Here is a 13291-nt window from a genome sequence, read left to right as displayed (position 1 = left end):
TGAATTCCGAAGAAATATTATAGCCGTTAGAGAGCCGTTGGAGAGCCGTTGGGGGATTTTAAAAATTCCGAGGAAATTCCGACGAACTAGCCGTTGGCGTCGGAATTCCGTCGGAATTTCCTCGGTCTGTCGGCAGGATTTCAACTATAAATACAAGCACCCCTCTTCCTCTTCATTCACTCCATATCTTCATCCTCACTCTTACTCTCTTTACACACGAATTTGATTCATAAAAAACATGTCTTCTTCAAATTATTTTCGTTCTTGGATCGATCGACCTCATTTGGATCCGAACACGAGATTGCTTACGGAAGAATACCAACGAGGTATAACCGAATTCATGGGGTTAGTTCACCGACAACCGGAAGCAAAAACAGGTATGTTAAGATGTCCTTGCTCTAATTGTAAAAATAGAAAGGTTATTAAAGAGTGGGATGTTTGGACTCATCTATATTTGGGTGGGTTTACACGAAGTTACAAAATTTGGTATCATCATGGGGAAACTGATTATGAACATGGTAGTACTAGCGAACCTCAGCCAGCGGTTAGATTAGAAGAACCAATTAGAACGAATGTAGATTATGGTGTAGGTACTGAGCAGATGGTAAATGATCATTTTAGAGGGGAAGATTTACCCAATGCAGAAGCTAGGAGATTTTATGATATGTTGGATGCTGGAAAGGAACCATTGTACGAAGGTATTCTGCTACAAGATTGATGGGCATTAAAAAAATTATAATTTGGCTGAAGACTGTGTGGATGCGATTGCTGATTTTGTAAAAGGTATTCTACCCGAGGATAATGTAGCTCCTGGTTCATACTACGAGGTTCAGAAACTCGTAGCTGGTCTTGGTTTATCGTATCAGGTAATAGATGTATGCAGCGACAACTGCATGATTTATTGGAGGGCGGATGAACAGCGGGTTACATGCAAATTTTGTGGAAAGCCTCGTTATAAAGATACGACTGGAAGAGTTCCAGTGCCATATAAAAGGATGTGGTATTTGCCTTTGACGGAAAGGTTGCAGAGGTTGTATCTGTCTGAACGCACAGCGCAAACAATGAGATGGCATGCGAAGCACTCAACAGATGGTGAGATCAGACATCCTTCAGATGCAAAAGCGTGGAAGTATTTTCAATCAAAGTATCCCGACTTTGCGTATGAGAAAAGAAATGTCTACCTTGGATTATGTACTGATGGTTTCAGCCCGTTTGGCAAGAGTGGAAGACAGAATTCTCTATGGCCAGTCATTCTTACACCATACAACCTACCCCCAAACTTGTGCTTGCGACGAGAGTTTTTGTTTCTCTCGATTCTCGTTCCCAGACTAGAGCATCCTAAGAGATCACTTGATGTGTTTCTTCAGCCACTAATATATGAGTTGCAACAACTATGGGCTCAAGGTGCTGAAACATACGATGTTTCGTGTAAAGAAAACTTTCAAATGCGGGCAGTACTAATGTGGACAATAAATGATTTTCCAGCATATGGTATGTTATCTGGATGGACAACGCATGGAAGGCTATCATGTCCATATTGTCAAGATAACACTGATGCTTTCCAACTAAAACACGGAAGAAAAACGTGTTGGTTTGACTGTCACAGGAGATTCCTACCACCTGATCATCCATATCGTAGGAGTGGGAATTTGTTTATGAAGAACAAGAGGGTGTTTGACAGTCCACCTCCGGAAATTTGTGGGGAAGATTTGAAGACACAACTAAGAGATTTTGGTGCAGAAAGGACGCCAGACGTCGGTGGACATGAGCGTTTTCCGGTAGATGGTGTTGGAGACCTACATAACTGGCACAAAAAAAGTATTTTCTGGGATCTGCCATACTGGGAGGATCATCTGCTAAGGCATAATTTAGATGTCATGCATATTGAAAAGAACTTTTTTGAAAATCTCATGAACACGATCCTTAATGTTCAAGGTAAAACAAAGGATAATTTGAAGTCAAGACTGGATTTAGTCGATATATGTGCTCGTTCAGAACTTCATGTTGATGACAATGGTAGGGCTCCTTTTCCCATATACCGACTTGATGCAGAGGGAAAAGATGCGTTCTTTGATTGGATTTTAAACGATGTGGAATTTCCAGACGGTTACGCATCTAATTTGCGTAACTGTATCGACAGAAAAGAAGGAAAGTTTACTGGCTTGAAAAGCCACGATTGCCATGTAATGATGCAGCGCCTCCTTTCGTTTGCCTTCAAGGAACTATTACCACGAAATGTTCATGAAGCAATTGCAGGGATAAGTGGTTTCTTTCGCGATTTATGCACGAGATCAGTGACTCTTGAAGGTATTGAAAATTTGAAGACTAACATAGCCGTGATTCAGTGCAACCTTGAGAAGATATTTCCTCCCTCATTTTTTGATGTTATGGAGCATCTTGTTATTCACCTGGCAAGAGAATTGGAACTTGGTGGTCCTGTGCAGTATAGATGGATGTATCTGTATGAGCGGTATATGTTCCATTTGAAGAAAATGGTGAAAAATTTAAGTAGGGTGGAAGGTTCTATAGTCGCACAGATGATCAATGAAGAAACTTCAAACTTTGCCGAGTACTACTTTCCAGCAGAAGTTCAGACCAAAAACAGAAGACCTGCTCGGCATGATGATAGAGACGAATGGGCAACATATCATGTTACGGTTCCAGACATTTTCACAGACGTTGGACGACTTAGCGGAAAACCAAAGGACCGTTGACTTACTGAGCAATAGCGTAGTCATTTGCAAACATATTTGCTCACCAACTGTGAAGATGTTCTTCAATATGAGAGGTAAATAAATTAGCTTACAAATTTTTATTTTAACAAGTTGAAATTTAAATCTTAATTAATTACATTATTGTCATAATATGTACAGGATTTTCATGGCAGAAAAGCGGTTCGAATATAGATACGCCACAGAGGACGAACTAGAAAAAATGAAGCAGAGAGAATTTGCTGGATGGATGTTTACTTATGTGAGTGCTTTAAACAAATTAAAATATCATTTATCACATATTTATACTAATTCACATTTATTGATATAACATATATATGTGCTATTAATAGGTGTCTGCTGGTTTGGCCAGAGGTGAAACATTTGACGATTGGATACGCGAGATGGTCGTTGGACCAAACTTTGTTGTGAAGTCATATCTGAGATTTTGTACTCGAGGATATGCATTCACAACTCAGAAGAGGAGACGTTCGAGTACGACTTATGATGCTGGCGTTTGTTCTGCATCAGGAGATGATGTATACTACGGACACATACATGAAATTTTGGAAATCAAGTATTTGAGCATGGTTGGATTGCGATGTACTGTTTTCTATTGTGATTGGCACGACAACACTTCAGATCGAGGTGTGAGAAAAGATGCATTTGGTGTTACATCAGTAAATTCGAGGCGAAAGCTGCAATATTATGATCTTTTCATTCTTGCTTCTGAGGCCGATCAGGTAATTAAATGTTAATTATTCAGAATGATTCATCATCATGTGTATTAATTTATAATTTTACTAATAATTTTTTTAATGTTACAGGTTTGTTATATCAAGTACCCTCGGGTAAGGAACAGAGATGATCTATGGGTTACTGTTACAACACTCAACCCGAGAGGCCGAGTTCAGGGAAGTTCTGAGCTGGAAGACCCACTACAACCAAGCACATCCGGCAACTTAAGTGCAGCAGAAGATTTAGCTGGAGTTGGCCTTGTAGTCGATTTAACCGACTTCGGAGAGGAAGCCGCCGTTCACGTAGAGGATGAACCAGTGATTGGAGAGTTTCACCAAGATCCAGATTCAGATTCATCTGGTAATGATGACTCGGAAACAGACTAGCATCGACTTTTTTTTTTTTAATAGAAATACCGAGGAAATTCCGAGGGAAGATAGGTTTTCCTCAGAATTTCCTCAGATTAGACCTTGTCGATTTAGGGATTTGATTATAGAGTCTTTTTCCTCGGAATTTCCTTGGAATATTCCGACGGAATTCGGAGGAAGATAAGGGTTTCCTCGGAAATATTTCGAGGGAATTCCGAGGAACTTGGAGTTTTTAACCGAAAACAACGTTTTGCGGATTGAATAACACGTATATAACCTTCATTAAGTGTCTTAACCAGATTATGAAGTCAAACTTTGGTGTTTTACCCAATAACATACACTTTTACAATTGCATGAACAAAAACCACACAACATAAGAGAAACACTTATACACTTTAATAAACGGTAAAGGGAATACTTACAATTATTTTTCAAATTTTGTTATTTCATGGTTTATGATTATCTATACAAAGAATCGTCAATGGTATGCATTACAATTGTATAAGAAATGAAATACGGCAAAAAAAAATCGATGTTTTGAAACCCCAAACCCTATTTCCTCGGAATATTTTCATTTAACCGGGTAAACCAAGCCGCCAAATATTTCGCGAAAATTGAATTAATGATTTCCGAGGAAATTCCGACACGAATATTTAATAATTCCGAGGAAATTCCGACGGACATTTTCCGTCGGACGCCTCATTTTATTAGGTCGAACCAGATCTTCTTCCCCATTTCTCTCTTCCTCTCCGCCGAACTCTCTCTTCTCTCTCGAGATTTCCGGCGTTTCCTCCCTTCTCTCTCGACGATTTCCGGCGAATCCGCCCTAATCCTCCTCAATTTCAGTCACTGCATCATGTATGAACCCTATCCCACTCTCTTAGGTTAGATTTGTTAAGTTTTTAAGTAGATTTGATGATTTTGGAATGATATTTATAGATTTTTGTTAGGGTGAATGGTGGGATTGTGTAAAATCGAGTTTGATTATGGTATTCACTTGATTTGGAATTTTTTTTTTAGTTTTTATTAATTTTGTGGTTACAAAAATCTAATTGATAATTATGTGTATATAATATGAAAACGTTTTTTGTATATAAAATCTATTTTTTGCATTATAAAATCATTTATATATTTATTAAACATTTTTAATATCTATAAAACTTTTTTTGTGATTAAAAAATATTATTTGGGATTTTTTTTAAAAAAAAATATATATAATATAAATTTCTATATTTATTAAACATTTTTAATATTATTAAAACTATTTTTTGTAATTATTAAACTATTTTTTATTTATTAAAACTATTTTTTGTAATTATTAAACTATTTTTTATTTATTAAAACTATTTTTGTAATTATTAAACTATTTATATTTGGGATTTATTAAACTATTATTTGGGATTTTTTTTTTAAAAAAAACATTATATATAATATAAATTTCTATATTTATTAAACATTTTTAATATTATTAAAACTATTTTTTGTAATTATTAAACTATTTTTTATTTATTAAAACTATTTTTTGTAATTATTAAACTATTTTTTATTTATTAAAACTATTTTTTGTAATTATTAAACTATTTATATTTTTGTGATTAAAAACTATTTTTAAACTATTTTTTATTTAAACTGTTTTTTTATTTATTAAAGTTATTAGAACTAATGATCAGACCCGGCCTCGACAGCGTCGTGGTCGTGGTGGTACGGGGAGCCAGTCTCGGGGTTCGTCCAGCCATATTCAGGATTCCGCTTCGCCCCACAGCTCCTACCATACATCTCCCTCTCCATTTCCCGCTCCTGCTCCTCCCGCTCCCGCTGCTGCACCCGCTCCTGCTCCTCCGGATCCTCCGGGAGTGATGAGTGTTGCGGAGTTGGTTCGACAGCCCGGTCGTGACCATCTTCCCTATCTCACTCCGTATCCACATGGACGGGGTCAAACATGGTAATTAAACTTATTTTTTTTCATTAAAATTTGATTCATTATTAATAATTTGTTCTTTTTATTAGGTTCAACCGATCTGGGAACGGGATCAGCGCATGGATCAACCGTATGATGTACTCGGCCCTCGACAAGGGACATCCGACTTTCACTGACTTCCCTACCGACAAGCAGCATCTGTGGTTTCGTCAGTTTGCGGTAAGTATTCTAATTTTTTACTTATATTTTTAATCTTTAATATAAAATTTCTACTAATTGTGTTATTTTTTCAGCAAGAATTCAACTGGAATTCTGATGATACGCTCTTTATCTATCACCATTAAAGTTATGGACAACTATGGGAAGCAGATGCACGAGTGGAAGAAGAAGTGGGAAATAAACAAGGTTGTTTTTAATTTATTAAACTATTTTTTAATTTATTTAACTATTTTGTTTTTTTTTTTAATTAAAAGGTCTCAAACTCGATGAACAACACGGTCTGGAAGGAGTTGTGTGTGCATTGGGATAAGGAAGAGACGAAAGAAACTTCTTCCACCAACTCCACCAACCGCAGGAGCGAGCGTAAAGGGAAGGACGTCTTCAAGCATAACTTGGGTGCTCAATCTATTGCCACTCTGGGGGATCGCATGGTAAGTTCAGCCGCTTTTTCTTCAATTATTTAAGTTTTGAAATTTTATTTTTTGTGCATTTTTTCAAATTTCTAATGTTTGTTTAATTTATGTTTTTTTCAAGGCGGAAGAAAATGATGGCGAGCCGGTTGATGATCTCGCCCTAATGAAGAGGGCGTATACCAACAAGAAGACCGGCCAGATTGATGATGGTCTTGTGAGGGACGTGGTCACCCTGGTTCAAACTCAGGTGCAAGACGAAGTGTCTCAGCTTCAAACCGAGGATGACGATTCGACGGCTTCGACCAACTTGTCCCGGGTTCAAATCAACGAAATCGTTGAATCGGTAAGTTTTTTTTTTTTAAAGTTCAATTCATTTATTTCTTGATTTTTATTTTATCATCTTTTTATATTATTTAAATTTGGCTATTTTCTATTTCAGTCGGTTCCAAAGAAGAAGGGACGTTTGGTCGGTTTGGGTCATCGCTCCCGGTCGGCTGCTCCTTTTTCTGCACCACCGCCCTTTGTTGATCCAGAAGTACTTACGGCTCAGTTGAAGGACAAGGATGATCGCATATCTGTGTTGGAGACCCAGATGGCGGCTCAACAGGCGGGCTATGAGGCACAAAAGAGGCTGAACGAGCAAATGATGGAGATGATGAAGAGGATGTACCCGAACGAGGTGTTCCCGAACGTGCAAGACCCGTTTTTTTTTTTTTCCCAAAACTCGGAATGTTTATTTTTATTTGTACAACTTTGAATATTATCTAATATGTTTTCAATTTTAATTTTAATTTTATATTTTCGAATTAAAATTTCAAAAAATTTAATTTTTTAAAAAAATTATTTTTTTTTGAAATTCCGAGGAAATAAACCCTCGAAAATTTCCGACGAACATTTCCTCGGAATAAGTCGTCGGAATATACCGAGGGACTCCTTCTCAGAATTTTCCGAGGGCTCCGTTCCTCGGAAATTCCCGATGAAAATTCCGAGAAACATTTCGTCGGAACTTCCGAGGATTGGACCATCGGAAATTCCATCGAAATATCCCGAGGAAGTCCTCCCTCGGTATATTCCGAGGACCTTTCCGACAAACTGGTGGTCCTCGGAGTTTCCTCGGAAATTCATTTCCTTGGAATTCCGTCGAAAATTTTCGAGGAAAAATGAATTTCCGAGGAGTTATTTCCGAGGACTTGTTTCGTCGGTATGTCGTCGGAATAGTGTTATTCCGACGACATACCGACGATTTTTTCCCTCGGTATGCCGCTGTTTTCTTGTAGTGATCCTCTTCCATACCTAAATCCACGTCAGTAAGACCCAGTTGCACATGATCGGAGGCTTTCTCTTCCGATGTCTCAGTAGATTCCACCTCAAGAACTAACTCAGAGTCATTAGGTCTGTTCTTTTGCAGGACGGAGCGTCAGCGGCGAAAACCAAAATCTAACGAACAAAACAAAGAAATGTAAACGCAGCGTCCTTACATATTTCCCGCCGGCGACTGTCGCAAGTGATCTTTTCGGTGTTTTCTTCGCCACTGTAAAATGCAGCGTCTCCCGTGCAATCTTGACGTGGGGCTTGCGTCAATCCTTTGGCTCTGTATTTTAATTTATTGCTGACCTGTCCTTTTAAATTCTTCTATATTTTGGTGACGCACTGCGTCAAGCAAAAGAACAGGACTATTATCTTCAACAATATCTTACATCTTCTCTATCTTCTATCTTTCACTTTCCTTTATATCTGCTTCTTTAGGGACATCTGCCTCTTTATGGAGTGTATCTTCAGCACTCTTCAAGTCTTCCATAGCAATTGTCGAGGAGTTATCTTCAAAAGTAAGGGACTTGTGAGTCTTAGAAACTGAAAGCTGGCTTTTTTCACCACTCTTTCCACTTCTAAAATCATCGAGCATGAGCTTTTGATTCTCATCTAAATGTTGTCCTATGTCTTGAGTGTTGAGATCATTTATGCCTCTTGAATCCATAGCATACCTCTTTGATGTCTTTTTTAGGAAGAAGATGAATTGGCTGTCTCAAATTCCTTGAAAAATCTCCATTTTGATCTCTTATAACCAGGTTTGTTGTGATCCTCATATTTACTATATTATCATAGGCAAAACCTTTGCCCTTGTAGTTCTTATTTCTTGGACCTTGTTGACCTGACCTCTGATTGTTACCAGCAGCACCAGACTCTCTTCCTTGTGATTCCACTGCTCCCTTGTAGCTCAATATATAAGGACCTCGATCTGACCTTGGTACTACTAGCCTGCGGTGGTCCGATTTAGTTAAATCATGTCATCACCCTCAAGGTTATAACCCTAGTATGAGCTTCTACTTGCATGTTTAATGAGCATTCATCCTCTTCATGCTTCTGCTCGCTCTTCGTAAGATCCGCTTGGTCTCTTTTGAAGCTTTGATGATACCTATTGGTATCTTTTACTGTTTTATCGTTTTTTATTGTTACATTTGTTTCGGGTGTTCTACTCACAATCTGTTTTGTTATATTGAAATACGTTGGACCTCTTCAAAAAAAAAATCAATGTTAAAAAAATGAAAGCTCTTATATGAGCGGCACATCATCAAAAGTCACTTAATTAAGTGTCTTCTCATTTAATATATAGTAGGATGAAACAAAAACAAGATTTTTTCCTAAAAATCAAAATCTGGTTTAATGTCCGATTTGACTCACTACGCCGCGGTAGTTGGCCACTGAATATATATTTGCCAGCCAAGTGCCCGTCTAAAGCGATTTTTTGAACATGAGATATAACTGACATCTAGTTTTACCCAATTAAACTATTGTCGAGGTATAACTTGGTAAAGCTAGAGGTAAAATTTGGTAAAACAAGGGTTTAGTTATTTATCTATATTATTAAAAGAGAATCATTTCCAAAAATCTACTTAAAAAGTTGTTTGGATTTATTCATTTGTTAGTTTAACCTATTAAATACAACTAAATATTAAAACTGACCCCATTTATAGCAACAATTAAATTATGTTACATTTTAGTAAACTCATATTTATTTCACTCAAATGTGTTTAGAAAAAGATCATGATTTTATAAACGTTTGACATAAACCATATCAAATGTTTCAAATGTTATTTATATGACAATAGATTAATAACAACTGATATGTTAAAAAATCTTTATCCTAATTTTTGATAATTTTTTTTAATAACATAGATTAATAGCACCTCACCCAACTATTATATATAGATATTCATACTTAAAATTTTAAATAACATACTTTGAAAATAATAATAACAAATGATAAAACATAAAAAAAAATCAATTGTTAAATATGAAACAAAAAATAAAAGCAACTTTAGATCAATTAGGAATAAATCGAAAATATGCATGCACTTTTTAAAATTAAAAGCGGGTCAAAATATGTTATAAGTTAAGCCAATACTAACCCACAACTTGACTTTAATCTCAAACCTATACCCAAACTTGAATCAAATACAAAACTAACCTAAAAGCCTTGTGAAATTACAGCTCAGCTCCTTGTGACCAAACAAAAACACAGAAGCTATCTTTACGAATATAGCCCTAGTAAGTCGTCTGAGATGTTGGAAGTTGTCTGGACAACTTCAAAGTAAGTCTTCTGGTGTAGCTGATCTTAAAAATAATTTATAAATTTAAAAATAAGTATTTTGATAAGTGAAAAATTAAAATCATGTAATTATAAACAATTTTAAGTGATATAAATTAAAATATAGCGAAATTGAATTGTTTTCAACATAGATGAGTGTAGGTAGTGAATCATGGTATTCTTTGGTCTAGAGTTTGGCAACATATGTTGTAGTATTGTATGTATTCTTAGGGTTAGATTTTGGAAAGCTTGAATGTTTTTTTGAAAAAAATAATTGTTTACCTATACGTGTTTATTTTTGTGTATAGTAAACACTTTTGAAGTTTAATTTGATTTTATGAAGTGTTTCGTTAGTTAAATAAGTTTAGGGGTTATATTTAGGGTCTAGACGACTTACATTTCAGTCGTCTGGTGAAGAAATTAAAACAGACGACTTACATGTAAGTCGTCCAAATATTCCCGCCTAAAATTTTAAAAAAAATTATTTTCCCGCTTAAATAATTTAAACCAGACGACTTACTTGTAAGTCATCTGAAAAGTCTTCTATTTTAGTTTCCCGCTTAAGTAAGTCGTCTAGGAAGTCGTCTGAATCAAAAATATTTAACCTAATTGGATTTTTTGTCTCCCTATATTAAGAAAAATTAATACATTCTCTCTCCTCCTCTCAAATGGCTGCAACAAAAATGTAATGTTCATCACTCTAAAACTCTTCAACCTCTCTCTAATCTCTTTGACTTGAAAACACCAAACTTTATATGAATTTTTCAGTTTTGTCTCATGTATTACTTACTAATCTATCTCTTTTGCAGGTTTTTAATTAGATGGTATCCATCTTCCACTAATTTAAAGATAGATCTATTAATTTTAGATATGTATTTTTGTGTGTTCTATAAAGGTAGATTTATCTAATCTTCCACTCATTTTCTCTATTTTTAAGTCATTTCAACGTTTTTGGATATGCAGATTTTTCAGATATGGATTTGAAGTCTAGATGACTTCCATGAAGTCCAGACGACTTCGAAGAAGACTTCCAGACGACTTCGTCTGGACTTCCTGGAAGTCATCTGGACTTCATGGAAGTCTTCTGACGAAGTCTCCCTTTCATAATAGATCTGAGCGTTTTGGTAAGTTTTTATGTCTGATTTTTCTTCATTTGGTAACTTTTTGTTGTATAAAGTTCTTACTTTTCTCCCAAACTAAAATTCTCCAAACCCACTCTAATCTCTTTGACTTGAAAACACTAAACTTTATATGAATTTTTTAGTTTTGTCTCATGTCTTTCTTACTAATCTATCTTTTTTGCAGGTTTTTAATCAGATGGTACTCATCTTCCACTCATTTAAAAGTAGATCTATTAATTTTAGATATGTATTTTTTGTGTGTTCTATAAAGGTAGATTTATCTAATCTTTCACTTATTTTTTCTGTTTTTAAGCTATTTGAACGTTTTTGGATATGCAGGTTTTTCAGATCTGGATTTGATATGCAGGTTTTTCAGATCTGGAAGACTTCTGGGACGACATACCTGTTAGTAGTCTAAAATATAATGCACTAGCGACTTCCAGGAAGTGTTCCAGACTACTTCCAGTTCAGTCGTTTGTACTTCCTGAAAGTCGTCTGGACTTCCTGAAAGTCGTCTGGACTTCCTGAAAGTCGTCTACACTTCCTGAAAGTCGTCTGGACTTCCTGGAAGTCGTCTGGACTTCCTGGAAGTCGTCTGGACTTCCTAAAAGTCGTCTAGACTTCCTGGAAGTCTTCTGACAAAGTCTTCTTCCATATCAAGTGGAGTCCAAGCTTGTCTTTGTAGAGGAATGATCTATAATAGTTTTGTTTGTGGTCTGTTTTGTGAATTGCATGTCTACTCTTTTAGTTGTGATTTTTTTGTAAAATCAGTAATAATGTTTCCCAAGATGTAATATATGTGCTAACAATGTGTTTACACATTTACAAATCAATGAAATAATAGACTTCAGTAGCTTTTTTCTTATATTTGGATCTCTCATATGCAATAATAAACTCCAATGGCCTTTTTTTCATCTTAATAAACAAGAATGTTGGTAGCTTTATGTTGATACAACATTTTAAGAAGCATTTTAACCCTTCTTCCAACTCATAACAATAATCATCATTATTGTCTATAACAATAATACTTAAGAGATGGAAACAAACAATAGTAACTAGTCAAAGCATATCATATTTTTTATAAGTTTGCGTTGAAAAACTTAGTTAAATTTAGTAAAACTAAGGGAGAGAACATATTTTGTAAATATGAGTTTTACATATCTTGAAGTTACTTATCACTCTTAAAAATACAAGTTATTCAAAAACTAATGTAGAAGACTTAAAAACTAGCGGAGAAGACTTCCACTGAAGTCTTCTCGGATCAGTTAGAAACTTTAATTAACGTGAATGTTGGTAACCTCATAAATATCACCAATTAAGTTATAAATTTTATTCAGTAGCCCAAATATTCATTAATAAACATGAATTAACAAGAAAATGTTAAAAAATCTTTATAGTTTTAGAGAAAATGCAAGTTTATTAAACATTAACGCAAACGACATCCACGGAGGTCATCTAGTAGACTTCCAGAGAGTCGTCCATTTAGGTCGACGCAGACGACTTCAATCTAAGTATTCCAGATGACTAAAATATAAGTCATCTGGTCAACATAGATGTTATTTTTGCAATTGACTTTGAAATATGTTATTTGAGACGACTGAAAAATAAGTCGTCTACTTTTGTTTGGTTAAAAAAAAAACTCCAATAAACCTAGAAGACTTACATTTCAGTCGTCATAGGTTAGTTTTGCATTTGACTGGATTATTTCAAAAGTTTGACTTTCTTGGACGACTTACATTTCAGTCGTCTCGTGAAAATTAAAATATCAATATTTTTTTTAAAACTAGACGACTTACAATTAAGTCGTCATAGGTTAGTTTTGCAATTGAAAAAAAAACTTCAATATTTAATTATATATAGACGACTTACAATTCAGTCGTCCGTTAGACGACTTACTTGTAAGTCGTCCAGGATTTACGAGGCTTGACCAGAATATCGGAATAAAATCATGGACGACTTACATGAAAGTCATCGGGCGGATGACTGAATTATAATTCGTCTGGGTATAATTAAATATTGAAGTTTTTTTTTCAATTGCAAAACTAACCTATAACGACTTAATTGTAAGTCGTTTAGTGTTAATAAAATATTGATATTTCAATTTTCACCAGACGACTGAAATGTAAGTCGTCCGGGAAAGTCAAACTTCTGAAATAATCCAGTCAAATGCAAAACTAACCTATGACCATTGAAATGTAAGTCGTCTAGGTTGTTTGG

Source organism: Brassica rapa, chromosome A06 (genome assembly GCF_000309985.2).
Source record: "Brassica rapa cultivar Chiifu-401-42 chromosome A06, CAAS_Brap_v3.01, whole genome shotgun sequence".
Lineage (NCBI taxonomy): Eukaryota > Viridiplantae > Streptophyta > Magnoliopsida > Brassicales > Brassicaceae > Brassica > Brassica rapa.
Note: the sequence above shows the minus strand (reverse complement) of the source record.